The sequence below is a fragment of the Schistocerca cancellata genome, chromosome 1 (genome assembly GCF_023864275.1).
Source record: "Schistocerca cancellata isolate TAMUIC-IGC-003103 chromosome 1, iqSchCanc2.1, whole genome shotgun sequence".
Taxonomy (NCBI): domain Eukaryota; kingdom Metazoa; phylum Arthropoda; class Insecta; order Orthoptera; family Acrididae; genus Schistocerca; species Schistocerca cancellata.
This window is the reverse complement of record NC_064626.1, coordinates 1155456269-1155478541: the sequence shown is the minus strand read 5'-3', so window position 1 is coordinate 1155478541 and position 22273 is coordinate 1155456269. Positions and strand designations below refer to the sequence as shown.

General features: G+C 44.0%; 1 protein-coding gene and 1 pseudogene across 1 annotated transcript in view; both read right to left on the bottom strand.

Moving 5' to 3' along the window:
- Positions 1-22273, bottom strand: part of LOC126136758 (delta and Notch-like epidermal growth factor-related receptor) — a gene marked incomplete at its 5' end in the record, with an annotated part of 583816 nt that overhangs the window by 220018 nt on the left and 341525 nt on the right. The window lies entirely within an intron of this gene.
- Positions 19864-19981, bottom strand: LOC126098885 (5S ribosomal RNA; annotated as a pseudogene).

Below are 22273 nucleotides of genomic sequence, written 5' to 3'. Positions count from 1 at the left end.
CCATAGGCGCTCAACTGGAGGCAGATCTGGTGATTGGGCAGGCTAACACAACAAGTCGACACCCTATACAGCATGTCAGGTTACAAAGGCAGTAAGTGGACGGGCGTTATCCTGTCGGAAAATACCCTCTGGTATGTTGTTCGTGAATGGCAGCAGAATAAGTGAATCACCAGACTGACGTACAAATCTGCGGTTATGGTGCGGGGGGCGGTGGAGGTAAGCCCAGACCATTAGTGTAGGTGTAGGTCCAGCGTTTCTATCACGAAGACAGGTTAATTACAGGCCCTCAACGAGTGTGGTTTCGATATCGTATTGATGTAATGTCTTTCCCGTATACCGAAGCAGTTGTCTCCCCGGCGTCCCACTATGGGCATGAGGCTTTCTTTCACACCATGTGCTGCATTTATGTGCGATGTTGTTAAGGGTGTAAATTTGGTGGTACTTCACCTACTGTTTGTTGCTACAGAATTCATGGGAAAAGTGGAATTGGTTACCCGTGATCATCTGCGCTGGTTGAACTTATTTGGTTAGGAGATAGTGAGTATACTCTGTGAACAACTGTTTGCTCTGCCGCAGGGTTCTTTATATTATGTGCTTCATGTCTGAGCTAAACTTAGTTTTATTCGAAGAGTTGATAGGTTCCACTTTGGTTGACCTACATTGCTACAGGATTCTTTCTGTTTGTCACACAAATCCCTGTCTATCAGGTTTGAGCCTGGTTTCTAATTTATGAATACGGTCTGTGACCCCTTGTGTAATTCATTTTGGTACAGAGGATTAATTTCACTGTCCACTGGTTTCGTTGAAGCCTTCAAGGCGATACTGTTTACACTTTATTTATACATTCCTGTATAAAAGTAGCTTGACTCTTTTGGGACCCAAGCCAAAGCGTTAACGCAATCCTTCTCTGAAGTTTATATTTCACATGGTTTATAATTGGGCACTGGTTGTTTTGATAGGCTGTGCTACAGCTGTCAATTCATGTCTTCACTAAATGTTTAGTGATGATTCGAGTATTTTTCCTTGGAACGTGTGTTAACTGAAATGTTTTCTACCTGTTTTAGTATGTCCTGAAACCACACTGTGCTTTATTCAGTTTATTTACGTTATGTTACGTAATGTTACAATGTTGAAACTCAATGAATGTTTCTAAATTTGCAAATATTAAATCTTTTTGCCTCTTCCATTACATTCATGTATTATTGCTAAATTTCAAGCGTTTGAAAGAAAAGAAAAACAGTGTTTTACAACTTACTAAATAAAGTATTTTGTGAGAGCTTAGAAGCCCCAGCGCCTTCCTGCCGAAAAACTTTGACTTCCACAGAGTACACTGCTACAGGTGTCAGCAGAAAATTGTGTTGTCATTTATGTGAATATGAATTCCGCCACCAGTAAGTGATAAGCATTCATTTTGTTTCCGTAAGGAAATCGTAACATTCGAGGAATAATATACGTGGAATTTCTTGGAACTGCTTCCCACGTTTGCTTCTGGTCTCTTCTAACTAAAGTTCTGAGCTCACTATACGGCTGGATTCCGTTCTCGCAAAGAGCGACCAAAGTTTTGAGTTAGACGAGGGGCTGAGTGCAAACTTTCCCTCCTGACAAAGCGCTCAGCCGAGAATACGTGGGTTGGGCGGCTCATCCTTGTCGCAGAAGAAGGACGCGGGTGGGAAATCTGGGTGGCAGACATCAGGGGGGAAATTCGCCGGGATCGGTGACAGACGTGTTCCGCGAAAGCAAATGGACCGACACGGGAGACGGAGGGGTTGACATAGACGCCGTGGAAAGTTCTCTGCATACGTTTGACGGTACGTAAGGTGCGTTGCCCTTTACTGACGGGTTCAAGCGACGCTTTTGATAGCTACAAAAATCTCGTGGTTAATCAAATAGCTGACCCTCACGAACTATGTAATGTTGTCAACGGAGATTTCATCAGTTCACGATTTGATGAACAATTGTTAATGTGAGCGCTCTGAACCTAATCAGATGGTGACAGGGAACAAAATCTGCCAGATGAGCTAAATCTTCGATACTAATAACAGATCTGCAAAACTGACATGTCTGTCTGTTTGTCAGTTTCAAGAGACTTCTCCAAAACTACCAGACGAATTTGGTGGTTTTTCCGTAGATAATCTGAGTATTGCATGGCACCGTATAGGCTTTATTTCGTCAGAATCGGATCACCGAAAAAATAAATCGTAATAGATAGTTTTATCCATACTAATACTACAATTGTGAAAGTATCTCTGTCTTTTACATTTACAGCACTAACCTGCTGAATCGATTTCGACGAAATTTGGTATGGAGATAGCTTGAAACCTGAGGAAAGATGTATGTGAGTTGAAGAATATTTACTCTTTATAAGAGTTTTATTTCTCTGACTTTCATCTTTATGATATTTCTGAAAAATTTTTTGTTTGGTTGATGTACTATGTAACACGATTTAATGTAATATTTAAAATGTTCATACAATCTTCAATGTGTTTAATTCATACTCCCACAGTATCTGTTGCATAATGGACACGTTGTACACACTGATCAGCCAGAATATTATGACCAACGACCTACTACCGATATAAACCCGTCCAGACGACAGCAGCGACACCTGGCGAGTGTAACGTCTCCTAGAAAAACACATATTAAAAAGAGAAAAGAATAATTGAACTGGATGATTCTAATTGCGTGGACAACGATTGTGTGAACTTTATGTAATAAAGAGAAACCATTATGTGCCATGCTTTATACTTGTATAGAATTATGTACCGATTTTTTAAAGATAATATCTGTGTCGGCAAGTACTGAAACCGCCACAGACGATACTTATTAAATATGAAACAAAGATGAGAATATGTCAAAACGATAGTAAATAGTAGTGACCGAGCAGTAATTTCTCTGTCGTCTTGTTGTAGTTACGTGAGTAGGAAGAGCCTGTGACGCTATATTGCATGCTTGTGTACCATTCTTTTGTCAAGATTGATCGAAGGGCGCCATTAGGTACTGATTTGTAAAGGTGTGTAATAATTTAATCTGTCTAAATGTTTTGAATAGAGTTACTTAGTGAAAACTTGCATTATGATTTGTAATAAGCTTGCCTGGTATTTTATCCCATCCTTTTAAGACATTTTCAGCTATTTAAATACTATTCGTGGTGCAGAGCTGCGCTACGAACGAACGAGCCGCTACCGCGGCGCATTCAAACTGCATTAAATGAAACCATTCATACCGCAAAGAAGCGGACAGATAATAATGAACTAAAATTATTTGAATTACTTTTTAATGCATTACGGGAACAGCAGTGATCAATGTCTTGTAAATAATTACTATTAAAAACAGTCTTGATCACAATTTATTTAACAAGGTGACCGGTTTCGACCACTACTGTGGTCATCTTCAGACCATTGATTAGGAATTCTCCAACAGAAAGGGGTTCCTACTCAATGGTCTGAAGATGACCACAGTAGTGGTCGAAACCGGTCACCTTGTTAAATAAATCGTGATCAAGACTGTTTTTAATAGTAATTATCTAAAATTATTTCTTTTAGCTTTCGGAATTGCAGTGCAGAGCAGCAGATTTTATGACGTGTTTTACAGGTGGACGCGGGCTACGGATGATATATTATTAACAGTGAAAAAACATCATTTACCTTCATAACATAAAAGAAGTCTTGCTGTTCGTAGTTCTGGTCTGGCAAACATTATAGAAAAAACATCTTTTTCTCTGATAATAGTCTCATTTTCTCGTGTTAGTCGTGGTACATATTGGTGTTTTACTGTTAACAAAAATCCACTGCAAAATTTTGATGTTGAACAAACTTTGCGTACTGTAACATCAGTATTTATAACGAAATAATTTTCAGTAACCTTTTCAATAACTGCAAAGTAAGGAAGATATATTGAACTTAATAGAGAGTTACAGTAACGAAACAATGTTCCAGAATAATAAGAACATAATAGATTTTGTTTTGTTGACAATTAATGATCCAAAGAAAGTCACAGCACAGCATCCCTAAAAAGAATTTCATGGCTCTTTTCGTAGCAACATCTTTTTTCTCTCCAGAATGAGATTTTCACTCTGCAGCGGAGTGTGCGCTGATATGAAACTTCCTGGCAGATTAAAACTGTGTGCCCGACCGAGACTCGAACTCGGGGCCTTTGCCTTTCGCGGGCAAATGCTCTACCATCTGAGCTACCGAAGCACGACTCACGCCCGGTACTCACAGCTTTACTTCTGCCAGTACCAGTACCTGGTAGAGCACTTGCCCGCGAAAGGCAAAGGTCCCGAGTTCGAGTCTCGGTTGGGCACACAGTTTTAATCTGCCAGGAATTTTCATATTTTATCTCATATATTAGTTGTTACGCGAGCAGTAACAAAGCAAAGAGAGGCAGAGAAACTCGTTGTGCACACTGATAAGCCAGAACATTATGACCACCGACCTACTACAGATATAAACCCGTCCAGACGACAGCAGCGACACCTGGCGAGGAATGACAACTAGTAAGACACGCGCACGGTGTATGTAGTATCAGTGAGCGTGCTGCGTGTGTGTAGAATGAGGAAGGCGCGCGATCCATCTGAGTCTGACGGTGGGCAGACTGTGGTGGCCCGGAGGCTCGGCGGAAGCATTCCAGAAACTACACAACTTGTCGGATATTCGAGGAGTGCTATGGTGAGTATCCACAACACGTGGCGAAACAAAGGTGAAACCTCGTCCAGACGTCTTGGGGTTGGACGACTACCCCTCATTACAGATGTCGGGCGTCGTAGGCTGGACAGACTGGTAAAACCGGAGAAGCGGCGAATCGTGGTGGAACTGCTTTTAGTGCCGAGCAAAGCACAAGTTTTCGAACACACAGTGCATTGAATACTCCTAACGATGGGCCTTCTCAGGCGACGACCCACACATGTGCCAATGTTAACACAACGCCCGCATCTCGTGGTCGCGCGGTAGCGTTCTCGCTTCCCACGCCCGGGTTCCCGGGTTCGATTCCCGGCGGGGTCAGGGACTTTCTCTGCCTCGTGATGGCTGGGTGTTGTGTGCTGTCCTTAGGTTAGTTAGGTTTAAGTAGTTCTAAGTTCTAGGGGACTTATGACCACAGCAGTTGAGTCCCATAGTGCTCAGAGCCATTTGTTAACACAACGACATCGGCAACTATGACTGAAATGGGCACGTGACCATCGGCACTGCACACTGGTGCAGTGACAGAGCGTTGCATAGTCTGATGAACCGCAGTACCTTCTTCACGATGCCGATGGGAGGATGCGAATCCGTTATCTTCCAGGTGAACAGCTCCTTGACACATCTACTGCAGGATGGAGACAAGCTGGTGGTGGCTCCATTATGATCATGGGAACATTGACGTGGGCAACCACGGGACCAGTTGAACTTGTGCAAAACACCATGACGACCAAGAAGTACTGTACACTGATTGCAGAACTCGTACACCCCTTCATGACGACCATGTTTTTCAGACGGCAGTGACTCTTTCCAACAACATAATGCGCCATCTCACAAGGCCAGGATTGTGATGGAGCGGTTCGAAGAACACAGTTGCGAGTTGTTCCAATTAATGTGATGCCCTCACAACTCGCCAGATCTGAACCTAATGGCACACAAATGGGTCAGAGCTCACCACCCCCCTCCCTTAAATCTACGGGAATTCGGTGACTTATGTGTGCAGATGTGGTGCCATATCCCTCCACCGACATACCAAAGCCTCACTGCTTCCATGCCACGAAGGGTGGCCGCTATTATCTGTGCCAAAGGTGGTCATACTGGCCATTAGGTGGGTGGTCATGTGTTCTGACTGATCAGCATAATGTATAGCTACTTCAGTAGCACGCTGCATGAATACACGCTCCTGCCCACTCCCCTGTGCTCGGCAGCTACGATGCGGGTGCCGACTGATCGAGTGTTGGGACAGCTTGGGAGGGGGGAAAGCGGAGAGCACATCACGATCTATGCTTATCCAAACAGGGAGACGTGTGAGGGCAGCTGATGTTATTGCAACTACAGTAGATTACTTACTCACCATCATAATGAAACTACTGATCACCACAGATGCAGGTAATAGCTGGTTGATAACAAGATGTCAGGGCCATTCTCTTGCTAAGACAAATAAGAAAACAAAAGTAATTGATGGTTTTAAATCTCACCAAGAGCAATATTACGAAATTTTACATTGTACTGTAGATATATGGATATATGTATTTAGGATACGTGAACCACTTTGTCTCTAAACAGCACCACTGTAAATGCAGCTGTACATTTTCCTGGCGTTAAATTTCAATTTCAACTGTGCAACCAGTATATTTAGCAAAGATGAAGAGTAGACTTAAGATCCAGAAAATCGCTCAGAAGAATCAATGTGAAAAAGAAATGGGATGTTGCAGTTCTGAATGTTGAATGAACTGTCTGAATTTCTCTATGGCTGTATATACTATGATAATGAATAGCACATAGTCTGTTCAGCTGATGAGCAACACAGATCTCTGAAAAGGGAAGTAGAGATGTTGAACAGACAAACACAGGTGACCGAGAGAGGTCACGCAGTGGTTAGCATACTTCACTCACATTCAGGAAGACGATGGTTCAAACCTGCGTTCGGCCATCCTATTTTTTCCGTGATTTCACTAAATCGCTTAAATCAAATGCCGGGATGGTTCCTTTGAAAGGGCATGGCCGATTTCCTTCCATATCCTTCCCTCATCGATGGGACCGATGACCTCGGTGTTTTGTTACCCCCTCCCCCCCCCCAAATCAACCAGCCAAACATACATATGTGCAGGAAAGTGGTTGTTGTTTATGTGGTCCTTAGCCTGAAGACTGGTTTGATGCAGCTCTCCATGCTACTCTATACTGCGCAAGCTTCTTCATCTCTTGACTGTTGTAACCTACCACCTTCTGAATCTGCTCACTGAATTCATCTCTTACTTTCCCTCTACGATTCCTCGCCCTCCCCCCCCCCCCCCCCCCCGCACCCCCGACACGCACACACACATCTTCCTCCAGTACTAAATTTGTGATCAAGTGATGTCTCAGAATGTTTTCTATAACCGATCCCGTCTTTTAGTCAAGTTGTGCAACAATTTTTTTGTCTCCACAGTTCCATTCAGCCCGCATCTCGTGGTCGTGCGGTAGCGTTCTCGCTTCCCACGCACGGGTTCCCGGGTTCGATTCCCGGCGGGGTCAGGGATTTTCTCTTCCTCGTGATGGCTGGGTGTTGTGTGCTGTCCTTAGGTTAGTTAGGTTTAAGTAGTTCTAAGTTCTAGGGGACTGATGACCATAGATGCTAAGTCCCATAGTGCTCAGAGCCATTTGAACCATTTGAGTTCCATTCAGTACCTCCTCATTAGCTTCGTGATCTACCCATCTAGCCTTCAGCATTCTTCTGTAGCACTACCTTTCAAGAGCTTGTATCCTTTTCTAGTCTAAACTGAACGTCGTCCATGTTTGACGTCCATACATGGCAACACTCAAAACAAATACCTTCAGAAAAGACTTCCTAACACAATCAGTGTCAAAATATGACTCTAAAAATGTTGACAGGTTGCTGGAATAGAGGAGATCCAGAGTTTACTATCATCTGGCTCTCCTTCATTTCAGCAACTTGTCAACATCTTTAGAGTCATAGTTTTATAAATAATTTAATATCTGATCAGTGAAAGCATATATATCATTTTATATTGAAATTCCTTTCCGAAAATCAAACTGCAATTTGTTAGTGCTTCATTTTTACAAATATGTGACACTACTCTTGACTACATTACTTTTTCAAGAATTTTGAATATAGCTGTCAGAAGGGATTTCTTAAGATCAAATAAGGCAGAACAGAGAGATAACATTCCATCAGAATTTCTAAAATAAATGGGGGAAGTACCCGCAAAACGACTATTCACGTTAGTGTGTAGAATGAATGAGTCTGTCGACATACCATCTGACTTTCAGAAAAACATCATCCACACAGTTCCGAAGACTATAAGAGCTGACAAGTTACAGAATTATAGTACAATCAGCCGAACAGCTCATGTATCCTAAAGAAAAATCATAACACTTTCATAGGTTTTTTCGACCTGGGAAAGGTGTTTGACAATGTAAAATGGTGAAAGATGTTCGAAATTCTGAGAAAAACCGGGATAAGGTTAAGAGATAGACGTGTGTTATAGAATATGTACAAAAGCCAAGAGTTCCCTCTTGGACGACCAAGAACGAAGCGCTCGGATTAAAAAGAGTGTGAGACAGTGATGACCGGCCAGTGTGGCCGTGCGGTTCTAGACGCTTCAGTCTGGAACCACGTGACCGCTACGGTCGCAGGTTCGAATCCAGTCCCGGGCATGGATGTATGTGATGTCCTTAGGTTAGTTAGGTTTAAGTAGTTCTAAGTTCTAAGGGGACTGATGACCACAGATGTTAAGTCCCATAGTGCTCAGAGCCATCTGAACCATTTTGAGACAGGGACGTAGTCATTTGCCCCTACTGTTTATGAAAGGATTCCAATGGTGCGATTCGTTGATGACATTGCAATCCTGAATGAAAGTGAAGAAGAACTACACGATCTGCTGAATGGAATGAACAATCTAATGAGTACAGAATATGGAATGGCAGGAAGTCGAAGAAAGTCGAAAGTAATAAGAAGTAGCAGAAATGAGAACAGTGAGAATCTTAAGATCAGGATTGATGGTCACGAAGTTGATGATGTTACGGAATTCTGCTACGTAGGTAGTAAAATAACCAATGACGGATGGAGCAAGGAGGTCATCAAAAGCAGTCTAGCACTGACAGAAAGGGAGATTTCTGGCCAAGAGAGGTTTGCTAGTATCAAACATAGGCGTTATTCTGAAGATGATTTTCACTCTGAAAATCTCATTCTGGAAACATCCCCCAGGCTGTGGCTAAGCCATGTCTCCGCAATACCCTTTCTTTGAGGAGTCCTAGTTCTGCAAGGTTCGCAGGAGAGCTTCTGTAAAGTTTGGAAGGCAGGAGACGAGATACAGGCAGAAGTAAAGCTGTGGGTATCGGGCGTGAGTCGTGCTTCGGTAGCTCAGGTGGTAGAGCACTTGCCCGCGAAAGGCAAAGATCCCGAGTTCGAGTCTCGGTCGGGCACACAGTTTTAATCTTCCAGGAAGTTTCATATCAGCGCACACTCCGCTGCAGAGTGAAAATCTCATTCTGGATGCATGTTTAGTTTGTTTCAAGGCCTCATCCATCAGTCGGCGTAAATGGTGAAGAGAAACTGGATTCGTTTGTACACTGAGCTTTTAGAGAGGTGAGTTCTTGTTTTATTTTAGAAGTAGGTGGTTTGTCACGGGATGATCTAGTTGTTTCAACTATATTGTTAGCGATTTGGTTACCTGAAATACCAAGTTTCTGCTTAGGTTTATTGGAGGCCACGGCAACCTTATTCAGGAGGCTCCATGCATTTGTACTTGATTGTCTGAACACATTTTCTACCATCTCATACCGTCGTATGCTTCTAGAAGCGCCAAGACTTTGGAGGAAGTCGTCTGCAATATCGCTGACGCCAGTTTCGCTATACTGTTCATGTAGTTGTTCATTCCAGCCTGGTATATATCCTTTCTGTACCCATGTGGGATAAACTTCTTATTAGCAATAAGAGTAGCCTTGACGAATCGAGGGTAGTAATTAGATTCCGATGGAATGAAACAGATATATTTATCTTGGTGGTCAGCCCTGTAGAAGTTCCATCTGGATCGCGGTACAGGTCTCGCTATTGGGGCGGAGAGCTCCATTCGAGGATTACTGGCGCGTTCTGGCTGTGTAGGAAATTAGGTATGACCTGTCTCGATATAGGCAGTGGGTGCCCTCTGCAATCCCGAGACACAAAGCAGAAATCCTGGTCGTAATCTCTTCGCCAAGCGGCCGATCATAAAGTTCCCAAATCCATGGCATCATAAACTAGGTATAAATTTAATTTTCAACCCAGTCGTTGAGTGCAATACCACCGTCATTGTTACGTGTCATAGTTCCACTGTCCGTGGTGACTATTAAAATATCCGGCATAAATCGATGGGTGGGCCGTAATTGGCAGAACATCCAGTTACCATGGCATATTTGGTGGTTTGTAAATATAATGGTCTGCTCCACTTGCGTAGAGACATAATGGATCCCATTTTCTGTATTTGCTGAAATGACACGAGCATGCTCGATATTGCTCCTTACATAGATGGCAACACCATACACTCTGTGATATGTAGCACCAATAAAATCGTAACTGTGAGTCCTACCTCTTCTTATCCAGGTCTTCCATACTCGGAGCATGTGTTTCCTGGATTAGAACTACGTCAATATGGTTATCTATGAGGAGTTTAGTCAGATACTCGCTTTTAGCTTTGCTAATGCCTTCGGTGAAGTTCGGTGGCAGGAGGAACAAGACTTCTGGTCAGGTGACTACAGGGTTATAAACACAAAGTCAAATAGGGGTAATGCAGGAGTAGGTTTAATAATGAATAGGAAAATAGGAATGCGGGAAAGCTACTACAAGCAGCATAGTGAACGCATTATTGTGGCCAAGATAGATACGAAGCCCACACCTACTACAGTAGTACAAGTTTATATGCCAACTAGCTCTGCAGATGACGAAGACATTGAAGAAATGTATGATGAAATAAAAGAAATTATTCAGATAGTGAAGGGAGACGAAAATGTAATAGTCATGGGTGACTGGAATTCGAGTGTAGGAAAAGGGAGAGAAGGAAACGTAGTAGGTGAATATGGATTGGGGCTAAGAAATGAAAGAGGAAGCCGCCTGGTAGAATTTTGCACAGAGCACAACTTAATCATAGCTAACACTTGGTTTAAGAATCGTGATAGAAGGTTGTATACATGGAAGAACTCTGGAGACACTAAAAGTTATCAGATAGATTATATAATGGTAAGACAGAGATTTAGGAACCAGGTTTTAAATTGTAAGAAATTTCCAGGGGCAGATGTGGACTCTGACCACAATCTATTGGTTATGACCTGTAGATTAAAACTGAAGAAACTGCAAAAAGGTGGGAATTTAAGGAGATGGGACCTGGATAAACTCAAAGAACCAGAGGTTGTACAGAGTTTCAGGGAGAGCATAAGGGAACAACTGACAGCAGTGGGGGAAAGAAGTACAGTAGAAGAAGAATGGGTAGCTCTGAGGGATGAAGTAGTGAAGGCGGCAGAGGATCAAGTAGGTAAAAAGACGAGGGCTAGTAGAAATCCTTGGGTAACAGAAGAAATATTGAATTTAATTGATGAAAGGAGAAAATATAAAAATGCAGTAAATGAAGCAGGCAAAAAGGAATACAAACGTCTCAAAAATGAGATCGACAGGAAGTGCAAAATGGCTAAGCAGGGATGGCTAGAGGACAAATGTAAGGATGTAGAGGCTTATCTCACTAGGGGTAAGATAGATACTGCCTACAGGAAAATTAAAGAGACCTTTGGAGATAAGAGAACCACTTGTATGAACATCAAGAGCTCAGATGGAAACCCAGTTCTAAGCAAAGAAGGGAAAGCAGAAAGGTAGAAGGAGTATATAGAGGGTCTATACAAGGGCGAGGACAATATTATGGAAATGGAAGAGGATGTAGATGAAGATGAAATGGGAGATACGATACTGCGTGAAGAGTTTGACAGAGCACTGAAAGATCTATTTGAAACAAGTCCCCAGGAGTAGACAACATTCCATTGGAGCTACTGACAGCCTTCGCAGAGCCAGTCCTGACAAAACTCTACCATCTGGTGAGCAAGATGTATGAAACAGGTGAAATACCCTCAGACTTCAAGAAGAATATAATAATTCCAATCCCAAAGAAAGCAGGTGTTGACAGATATGAAAATTACCGAACAATCAGTTTAATAAGCCACAGCTGCAAATACTAACACGAATTCTTTACAGACGAATGGAAAAACTAGTAGAAGCCGACCTCGGGGAAGATCAGTTTGGATTCCGTAGAAATATTGGAACACGTGAGGCAATACTGACCTTACGACTTATCTTAGAAGAAAGATTAAGGAATGGCAAACCTACGTTTCTAGCATTTGTAGACTTAGAGAAAGCTTTTGACAATGTTGACTGGAATACTCTCTTTCAAATTCTAAAGGTGGCAGGGGTAAAATACAGGGAGCGAAAGGCTATTTACAATTTGTACAGAAACCAGATGGCAGTTATAAGAGTCGAGGGACATGAAAGGGAAGCAGTAGTTGGGAAGGGAGTAAGACAGGGTTGTAGCCTCTCCCCGATGTTATTCAATCTGTATACTGAGCAAGCAGTAAAGGAAACAAAAGAAAAATTCGAAGTAGGTATTAAAATCCATGGAGAAGAAATAAAAACGTTGAGGTTCGCCGATGACATTGTAATTCTGTCAGAGACAGCAAAGGACTTGGAAGAGCAGTTGAACGGAATGGATGGTGTCTTGAAGGGAGGATATAAGATGAACATCAACAAAAGCAGAACGAGGATAATGGAATGTAGTCGAATTAAGTCGGGTGATGTTGAGGGTATTAGATTAGGAACTGAGACACTTAAAAGGAGTAAAGGAGTTTTGCTATTTGGGGAGCAAAATAACTGATGATGGTCGAAGTAGAGAGGATATAAAATGTGGACTGGCAATGGCAAGGAAAGCGTTTCTGAAGAAGAGAAATTTGTTAACATCGAGTACAGATTTGTCAGGAAGTCATTTCTGAAAGTATTTGTATGGAGTGTAGCCATGTATGGAAGCGAAACATGCACGGTAAATAGTTTGGACAAGAAGAGAATAGAAGCTTTCGAAATGTGGTGCTACAGAATAATGCGGAAGATTAGATGGGTAGATCACATAATTAATGAGGAACTATTGAATAGGATTGGGGAGAAGAGAAGTTTGTGGTACAACTTGACCAGAAGAAGGGATCGGTTGGTAGGACATGTTCTGAGGCATCAAGGGATCACCAATTTAGTATTGGAGGGCAGCGTGGAGGGTAAAAATCGTAGGGGGAGACCAAGAGATGAATACACTAAGCAGATTCAGAAGGATGTAGGTTGCAGTAGGTACTGGGAGATGAAGAAGCTTGCACAGGATAGAGTAGTATGGAGAGCTGCATCAAACCAGTCTCAGGACTGAAAACCACAACAACAACAACAATGCCTTCTATGTTTGTATGGCATACTCAGGTTGAAGGGCCAAGTCTTTTAATCAGTTGGTCCTGAAAAGGTCCATTTTGTAAAGCTTTTTGATTCTGATTTGTCTGCATGTTCGTATCCAGGAAATCCATGTCTGGTCTGGCTGCCTATTCGTTCTAGCTCATTTATCTTTACCTGGGATGCACATGTAGTATTCCACTACGAACGTGGGCTAGTTTACACCCCCCCCCCCCTTTATGCTGCACAAATGTTCGATATGGTGTATCTTGAAACATCAAACACTCAATAGGATCACTAACAATTTTCCCACGTTATATAAGGGGCGTTCAAAAATAAAGGAGCCGGAGTCTGACAGGAGGGTACTATCGTGGCGTCTGTAACGAGGTGTCTTTCCTACCAGAGCGTGGAAGTTCACAGCCCGTCGCTAGAGGGCAAGTCATGTGACCATACAGAGCTAGCCGCAGTATGCAGACATGGAGGCGTCAAAAGACGAGCAAAGAGACGAGACATTGTTCGTTTTCTGACAGCGGAAGGAGTAGGAAGAACAGAGATTCATCGATTAATGTCCCTTGCAACGGTTAAGGCGTGGCACAAGCGCTTCAGAGAAGGACGGGTGCCGTTAGACGATGATGCACGGCCTGGAGCATCACACTGCAATTACCGATGACATCGTCCAGCTGGTGGATGCACTCATTACCCAGGACCGCCGAGTGACAGTGAAAGCCATAGCCGCAGTGGTCGGATTGACCATAGGAAGTCTTCACACCATCATGAAGGAACGACTGCACATTGGCAAAGTGTGTGCCCAATGGCTGCCCCAAAGTCTTCAACCACGCCAGGAAGCATAGCCCACTGTCTTGCTCATCTGCAGCGCTATGCTCGGGAAGGGAATGCGTTCCTGGCACGAATGGTGACTGGAAATGAGTCAGTGTGTCATCATTTCGAACCGAATCAAAACGTCAGAGTCTCCAGTGGAAGTATCCACGGTCACCACCACCAGAAATGGCCAAGGCCATCCACACGAGTGCAGGAAAGGATATGCTGACGTTCTTCTTTGACCAAGATGGCCCCCTTCTGCTTCACTTCCTGCAGCACGGGACAGCAGTGAACGCCCAGCGTTACCGCCAACCTTGACCACCCTTCGCCAAGCGATCAAATCAAAACAACCAGGCAATCGGACCGATGGGGTGATTCTGCTCCACGACAGTGCAAGGCCTCATATGGCCAACACAGTCGCGGCACTCCTACAGAAATTCAAATCGGAGGTTCACGGCCACCCTCTATACATCCCTGTGACTATGTCATTTTTGGTCCCCTTAAAAAGGCTGTGAGGGGCAAACGATTCACCTCGGACGACGATGTTCAGCTATACGTGCGGAACTTGGTTCAAATGGCTCTGAGCAGTATGGGACTTAACATCTGAGGTCATCAGTCCCCTAGAACTTAGAACTACTAAATTTAACCAACTTAAGGACATCACACACATCCATGCCCGAGGCAGGATTCGAACCTGCGACCGAAGAAGTCGCGCGGTTCCGGACTCAAGCGCCTACAGCCGCTCGGCCACCGCGGCCGGCCGTGCGAAACTGGTTAACACCGCAGCCCCGGGAAGTTTAGGAGACAGACATTCACTGCTTTGTGTCACAGTGGGACGAGTGTCTCAACAGCCAGGGTCAGTACTTCTAACATACAGGAACTGGTTTCTGTAATTATGCCTCCGGCTCGTTTCTCTTTGAACGCCCCTTATACCTCACATTGCTACTCTATCATGCACTCTCAGTTACACTCTTCTGAACGCGACTGACACTTCGAACGTATTGTGGACATTGCACAGATGCCATCAGTCGCTAAATAGACCGTAGAGCATCGCAACCTGCATGTATGCCTAGCATCTACATTTATGTTCAAGCGCGAATTTCTCGCTGTCTCTCCATGTTTTTGTCCTAGTCCTAGACGCGAAAATATAACCGCCTTTAGCAAACCCTAGCATCAGCACGTGTCCACTAGTTATCCCGCTTGTCGGAACTGAGATCTGGCGGAGCTTTGATCTCCGCGGCTCCGCCAGGAAATCAGTTAACTGCAGGCTGTACTGCTACTATTTGTTGAACTAGCCGCAGCTGTGGTGTATCCTGGGCTACTATCATGACTGTGAGAGTTCCGGTGGATCAGTGAGGCAATACGGGGCGGCACAGCCTCGGCGTCGTGTCGAGTCCGCCTGGTTTCCCTTCTCTGAGGGCACAGGGTGAGTCCAAGCAGCGCGTCGCCTGTAGCTAACCCGCAGTGACGGAGCTAAGGAAATTAGGTCGCCGTTTGGAGCCGGTGTTACGAACCTACGAACCTAACGGCGCCAAAGCTATTCGTTTTCTAATCCGACAGTCGGCATTCAAGAGCTGCTTCCCTCATCTGGGTAACGAGCCCCCTCGACTATTGGTCACGGACTGATGTTCTTAGCAGTTAAGTTCCATAAGATCTCACACACATTTTTGACTATTGGCCGCTGAATTTACCCTCCGAACATCAATATTACCAATACGGGGAAGGCCTCAGACAGTATCAATCTTTTCGGCTCATATTTGATGGTTTGTGCGTGTGTACAACCTGAAATCCAAGACTGCAAGATATTTTGGCTCAACGCTCCTTCTGTTGTTAGAAAATCACCCTCAAAATACTTGACACGGAGTGCAGGATGGACAGATAGTGGAAAATGGTGTCCACAAACGAATATTTTCCTAGACATCGAAGAAAGAAACTTCTGCGCCTGCAGCTCGTGCATCCATACGGTAAACACTGTTCACCAAAAGCAACAGTGGGGTAGCGAGCAAAGCATCTGGCTGGGGACCACAACGCCTGGGATCGGTTCTCAAAGAAATTCTCCAGTTCTTTTTTTTTACGCTAGCAATATCATCGCATTTTCCATTACGCTTACCACTAAGGGGGTGGTATTTTATGCCTAGCACAAAAAATTTCAAAATTCTAATTTCGTATAATTGTTGTTAACTTTTATTAACAACATGATTTTTAAATAGGTACAATATCTTTTACCACAATTTTATCAATATCAACGCATTTTCCACGAGGGCTATTCGGAAAATAAGGAACGATAGGTCGCGAAAGGGAAACCACAGTGAAAATCAAAACTGTTTTATTTGCAACCTTCCAGCTACTACTCTAGACAGTCGCCGCTCAGACTTAGACATCTGTCGTAGCGTTGTACCAACTTTTCAATTCCCTCATTACAGAAGACAGCCGCCAGTGCTTTTCTACAAATTTCTACTCTGGACTGCAGCTCGTTGTCTGTGTCAGAATATTGACTTCACAGTCAGCGGTTCATTTGAGCAGAGATGAACCTCAGGGGTAGCCAATTACGGGCTGTATTGTAGGTGATCAAACACTTCCCATCGAAAACGCTGCGGGAGCATCTTCATTGCCCCTGCAGAGTGCGGCCGAGAATCGTCGTGCAGAACGAACCGCATGACAGTTATGTTATGTGGATTGCATAGCTTCAGGCGAAATCCTTCGCCAGGCCCTCATACTTGGCGGGAGACGCTCATTTCTAGCCATATTTACGTTCTCACTGTGAGCTCACAACTGAAAAGAGCGACATGATGCGATCGACGGGAGCACTAGACACAGTGCCCAACGCATCTGTGCAAAGCTTCATCAGATCTTCATTGTATTTTCCTTTTCGCGACAGATCGTTCCTTACTTTCCGAATAACCCTCGTATAGTGTGTACACAGAGGAGGGGCACTTTATGACCACCACTAAAAAAATTTAAAAACACAATTTCGTTAATAGTCGCTGAGTTTTATTCGCAACATACATTTTAAAGAGATATAATCTGCAACAAGTGTCATGAACTTGAACATATATATATGACTTTTTCTGCTAAAAGTCACATTCACTACCAAGAGTTAAATTTTTGGCTTACGCTTTACTGAAAAATAAATAGTTAACGAATCTACATAAGGAATTTGAATACAATGAATGCTTTTTCCAGAATTTTAAAATGCAAAGCACATGACTAGATTACAGTATTTTCAATAGGTAAGTATAAAGTACCCCGGCGCCATCTCCCTCCTTGCTAATTGGAGGGTTAATTTTCATTTCTCTCTGCATCGATATCAGTAGGAATAGGATGCCGAATAACGTAATCGCCGAGCAATAATAACATGGTCCTTAATTAAATTTCGACTTGGGGTACTGAAGAAATCATGTTTCAGGCATCGATGTTTCAAACGATATTACCGTATGCGTGGTATGTATTAGAATTAATTCCCGAAAAAGTAATATTTTTGGATGTAAATCAAGTGTATTTTCCGCCAAATTTTCGGAAAGAACGACGTAGACATGCGATGAGTTCATTCATTAGCTATTCTTCGTGGCGCTAGTTTATTTGCTTCTAATGTTTATATGACACGTAGTTGTTCGAAAGTGCGGACATGCAACAGGAAGAGTGAAAAAGGCACCCCAAGGCAACCAGAATTTAAATTCTTTACTAATTCAAGTCGTTAGAGAAATTTATCTGCCTGCCTTGTTACTAACCCTTATTAATTACCTTAGTAAGCGTCCTGTTCTTACCAATTTCGGTATGGAACAAAACTAAAATTTACAGCCTTAGGATTGGACTGATTTATCACGTATCCAAAGTTTAACGGAGTCTTTTTAGCACCGATGTGGATTACTTTTCTCTTTTCATTATTTAAGGTCAATTGCCAGCTTTAGGACATACAAATACCTTATCTAAATTGTTTTGCAATTGTTTTTGATTTTTTGGTCTTATACTTGGTAGTAAAGTAGGACGAGAAAGAAACGGAAACACGAAACCCCGCGTTCAACACCACATGATTTTTCGACCTTCCGCGGTATCATCCTCAGCTGTTCATCATCGCATGCGGCGTGTTGGGCAGTAGTACCAGATATCGAACCCGGAACCCCCCCCTCCCCCACCCTCCCCCCGGGAGGCCTGTCGCGTTGACCATTCGGCTACAGCAATTCAATTTTTTTGGATTCGGGCAGTAACTAGGCGAAATATTCAAAATCAAAATTTTGTTGCCCCAAGAATCTCTTAGATAGGCAACGTTCAACTCGTACGTAGTTCCTGGATCTGGGATAGATGATTACAAGAGAAGGATCAGACATGGTCACCCAATTCCGCTCGTATCTGGTGGCTCGCCCGTACACAAAGTAAAATGAAACACAACATATCCCCATTTTTCAGAAAACCACTCCTAAAGTTCGTGACGCTCAACCAACTCAAAATCGACAGGATCGATAGATAATTGAAAACTGAACATTTTCAACTATTTTAGTCGTATATGGCGTCCGTAAACACGTATTTTCCCAGAAATCGAGAACAGTAGCTTCTAAACCTGCTGCTTATATGGTAAGCAATACTGAATGAAAGCGGCACTGGTGCAGCGACAAATCCACCTGTCCGCATAGCATAAAGTCTTGTGTTCGGTTCCCAAATGCATTCCGCAGTTTTTATTTTCGGTATGGGAGCCTAGATTGAATTAACGGAATACGTCTAGATCGTTCAAAGAAGAGCAGCACGTTTTGTATTATCGAGAAATGTCATGGACGTGATACAATATTTAGGGAAGAAATCATTAAAACAAAAGGGCCACGCGGGATTAGCCGAACGGTCTGAGGCGCTGCAGTCATGGACTGTGCGGCTGATCCCGGCGGAAGTTCGAGTCCTCCGTCCGGCATGGGCGTGTGTTTTGTCCTTAGGATAATTTAGGTTAAGTGGTGTGTAAGCTTAGGGACTGATGACCTTAGCAGTTAAGTCCCATAAGATTTCACACACATTTGAACATTTTTTTGAAAACAAAAGGGTTTTTAGTTGCAGAGGAGTCTTCTCACGAAGTTTGAATCACCAGCTGTCTCCTTCCAATGCTAAAATATTTTGTTGACACTGACCTACACACGGAGGAACGATCGTCATAATAAAATAACGGAATTCGGAGCTCGCTCCGAGAGATATAGGTGTCCGTTTTTTCTGCGCGCTTTTCGAGAGGGGAATGACAGAGAATTGTTGTGAAGGTGGTTCGATGAACCCTCTGCCAAGGACTTAAGTGTGATTTGAATAGTAGGAACATAGATGTCGATAATATTACTCAGCGGCGTCACGAATAGACTTATCGCGCCAGGCTCTCGTGTTCGTTTCTCTTTGACTAGATGGTGCCCACGGACGGCTTCTTATAAGGGAAATTCCCCATCACCTCCCCCCCCCCCCTCAGATTTAGTAGTAAAATGATCCAGTGGATAGCCCGTAAAAAACTGAACACAGATCAAGCGGGAAAACTGGAAGAAAGTGTACTGAACTGTGAGAAAAAAGCAAAACAGAAAGAGCAGCTTGAAACAGCAACGGCGTCGTGGGGAAGTGCTTACGGTGCTGGGCTGTCAAGCGAGCAAGCCGTGTTCAACACTGGGTCGTGCCACTTTCATTTTTTTTTTCCTACAACATTATGAGCTGGCAGTGCAGTTTGTTCTCTTTCTGTAGTCTCGGCAGTTTTCATACTATACATTAAATCTAAGCTCTTCCCGAACTGGCCATGAAGGCCCAACGGCACCGACCGATCGCTGCGTAATCCTTAGCCCATAGGCGCCGCTGGATGCGGATATGGAGGGGCATGTGGTCAGCATACCGCTCTGCCGGCCGTATGTCAGTTTCAGAGACCGGAACCGCTACTTCTCAATCAAGTAGCTCCTCAGTTTGCCTCACAAGGGCTGAGTCCACACCGCTTGCCAACAGCCCTGGGCGGACCGGATGGTCTCCCATCCAAGTGCTAGCCAAGCCCGACAGCGCTTAACTTCTGTGATCTGACGGGAACCGGTGTTACCACTGCGGCAAGGCCGTTGCCCATACTATGCATTGGTTATAGAATATGAGACATCTGGTAAGAATACGTTACCGTCGCAAGTACATATGAGTCGTAAGCACATGTGCTGAATAGTGAGAGAAACCGAGGTGCCACACAGACGTCTCACAGAAATGAAAACAACAGATAAACGGGTATGAATTCATGAGCGAAGATTACAAAAACTGAACGCAACTTCAAAAACGTTGAAAACATTTGTTTTGACAAAGCACAGAGGAACTGTGTGATTGTGAAACTGTTGCGTTCATTTGTTGCGCCTTACGTGACAAACTATTATGTTTTCATCATTTCCTTGGGAGAGATCACTTTCACATTCATAAGAACAGGTAAACCGGGTAAGGAGTCATTTCTCACTCACTTATCAAGCGAACAAATTAGTTGCGTCGGCAAGAGATTCCTACCCTATGAGGCACGTACTGTTACTAATGACTGCGCGGAGTGGCCGCGCGGTTAGAGGAGCCATGTCACGGATTGCGCGTGTGTGTGTGTGTGTGTGTGTGTGTGTGTGTGTGTGAGTGTGTGTGTGTGTGTGTGTGTGAGTATTGTTCTTAGCATAAGTTAGTTTAGGTAGTATGTAAGTCTAGGGACCGATGACCCCAACAGTCATTGGTATCTTAGGAATTCACTCACACACTGTCACTAATGCCGTGTATGACACACCAGACGTGCTTTCCGTTGGAGGATTCGGTTAACTTGTCGCCTTGTCATCAAACGTTTGCAGTCCCCGTTCGAAAGCCACTTCCTTTCGGTTACTGATAGAGTAGTTGTCCAGAATCAATTGTCATTATAGGTCCTTACCTTACCCCTCACTGTTGCGAGCGACATAGACACAAATTTGAGTAGAGCGGACAACGGGAAAAAATTTCGCACAAGGGAGGTTTGAACACTGCTCGCCCGCTTGGCAGTTCAACGGCAGAACCACTGGCTTTTTTTCTGATCTCATTTTGTTCGCTAATATTCATTGCATTTGTCCGGGACGGACGTCCCATCACACCTGTTCAAGTTCATCGTTGATCCTTTCATTCAGTTTTTTTTTATTAAAGACGGCTCTGACCGAACACGCTGAGCTATCGTGCCGGCTGCAAACCATGACGCCAGTCCTTTAGCCGCCTGGTCTGTATTGTACTTCTTTTTATATATGAAGACAATAACTGCTCTCGAAAGAACAGGTATCATTGGTGGCCGTGTAGCTTCTCTAGAATAAATGATAATTAATTGAAACCCTCAGCTGCCGCCACATGTTGTTGATATACCTCGGTGGGGACAGCTGAAAATGTGTGCCCCGACCGGGACTCTGCTTACATGCAGACGCTCTATCCTTCTGAGCCACCGAGGACACAGGTGAAGCGCGCCACTGCAGGGATTTATCCCTTGCTCGCGGCCGGCCGTGGTGGCCAAGCGGTTAAAGGCGCTACAGTCTGGAACCGCGCGGCCGCTACGGTCGCAGGTTCGAATCCTGCCTCGGGCTTGGATGTGTGTGATGTCCTTAGGTTAGTTAGGTTTAAGTAGTTCTAAGTTCTAGGGGACTGATGACCTTAGAAGTTAAGTCCCATAGTGCTCAGAGCCATTTGAACCATTTGAACCTTGCTCGCTCCCCGTGAGACCCATATTCCCAACTGTCCACAATCTACATACTTAATGTACGTAATAGATATTTGCTCATCCACTCATTCCTCGCGCCCACTAAGGTGACGATTCCCGTAAGAGTTCGGGCAACCTTTGCGCATTCGCACAGACGAAGGTCAGTGGCCGGGTAGACTTTAACAATAAATGAAGATGGTAACTGCTCTCGAAAGAACAGATACTATTGATGACCGTGCACCTTCTCTATAATAAATGGTAATTAATTGAAACCCGCAGCTGCCGACAGGTTAGCTGTCCCCATCGAGGTATATCAACAACACCTGCACGGTCACCAATGGTATCTGTTCTTTCGAGAGCAGTTACTATCTTCATATATAGTTAAAGACTAGCCGGCCGTTGAGCTTCGTCTGTGCGAATGTGCAGAGGTTGTTCGAACTATTACGGGAGTCGTCACCTCAGTGGACGCGAGGGAGCAAATATCTATTACGTACGTTACGTGTGTAGATTGTGGACAGTTCGGAATGTGGGTCTCACTGGGAACGTGCAAGGGATACGTCCCTGCAGTCGCGCTATTCATCTGTGTCCTCGTGGCTCAGATAGGAGCCGGCACGGTAGCTCACAGTGTTCAGAGCTGGTTGGCCTCTGTAATCAAAAAACTGAGTGGAAGGCTCAACAAACGAACTTGAACGG